At 44.9% G+C, this 1,373-nt stretch overlaps 1 pseudogene; it reads left to right on the forward strand.

Moving 5' to 3' along the window:
• Positions 1–267: 267 nt before the first annotated feature.
• LOC111818897 overlaps positions 268–1,373 on the forward strand; it is a 5,144-nt pseudogene continuing 4,038 nt past the window's right edge.

Below are 1,373 nucleotides of genomic sequence, written 5' to 3' on the forward strand. Positions count from 1 at the left end.
GAGCTAAAATAAACCATTCCCTCTTTAATTTGGGTGTCAGGTGTTCTGTCTCAACAATGGGAGAAAAACAACCAAGACAAGCAGCCTCCTCTATCAAGTGCTGCTGATGTGTGTCTGCAATCGCCCCAGCCTGTGGAGCTGCCCTGGTTTTAGGAGTTCTCTGATTTGGGATCTCTGCCAGCCCTCCCAGTCCTAGGTAACATAGAAAGAAAGAATGTAAAGACACCTCTGCTTGCAGAATTATGGCCTCCACTCTGCTGAGGCAACATGACTCAGGGTACCGGGCACCTGAAAGGCAGGTGGGGTCCCAGCTTGTGGTTAGAGGCCTGTTTGGGCCAGGAGTGAATCAGAGTGAGGTGTTCTTGCCTGAGGGAAAACTCTCCTTTTCCACCTGAGCGCCCTCTCAGTGCCTTTCTCAAGCCCTTTTTTCCCTCTCCTCAGGTTTGTGATTTTATTGTGCGATCTCTTTCTCGTGCCTATATTTTATAATCTGAGCAACTACCTTGAGGATAGCAATATTCAGTGTACTAACCATTGTTACTTTCCTATATCTTGTTTTGAAATTTTGTTTCATTGTTTTTATTGTCTTTTCACTTTAAGAGAGAGAAGGAGAGTGAGCACATAATGGAGGGTGTGACTTTCTAGTCTGAACATCACCGCTTTCCTAACTGCAGTTCTGCTGGAGAGCAAAGCACCCTTTTGTGGAGGTTTTTTTTTTTCCTTTTTTCTGGGTGAGGGGTATCAAGGACCAAACTCCTGACCTTGTGCTTGCCAGGCAGGGACTTATGCTGCTGAGCTATCTGCCTGACCCAGCACCCTTTCTGGGAGCTCGGGCCAGGACTGATTCCTATAAGTGAAGTTCTAAATACATGAAATGTAAAAGGTTTTTCTTCTGCTTCCAGGCAAGAGAGCCAACCCTGCTATTCAGGACATACGGGCCAAAAGTTAAATAGGCTACCAGTCCTCTGTTACTTGTTTGACTTGTGCTAGCTCAGTGAGTGGTTCTCAAACTGAGGTGATTTTGAATCTTGGGGTACAGTTGGCAATGTGCACATGGGTGCTGCTGGGGTCTAGAGGGCAGAGGCCAACACATTGCTAACATCCTATTAGGCAAAGGGCAGTGCCTTGTTATAAGAAATTAACAGACCTAAAATGTCAGTAATGTTAAGGCTGAGAAATGTCTGCTTATAGGGATTTGGTTAGAGAAAAAAAATCTGATAATTAACTAATCCTTAGAGACATTAGAGAGCTAGAGGTAATAAACAATTTTAAGTCTGTAAATTTACACTGTAGGGTACGAGAAGTAGCTCAGTAGAATAAGCACCTGCAGGCTGGGGAGATGGCTCAGTAGAATAAGTGCTTCCCTGGCAAGC

The sequence above is a fragment of the Octodon degus genome, unplaced genomic scaffold (genome assembly GCF_000260255.1).
Source record: "Octodon degus isolate 3935 unplaced genomic scaffold, OctDeg1.0 scaffold00107, whole genome shotgun sequence".
Classification (NCBI taxonomy): Eukaryota; Metazoa; Chordata; class Mammalia; order Rodentia; family Octodontidae; genus Octodon; species Octodon degus.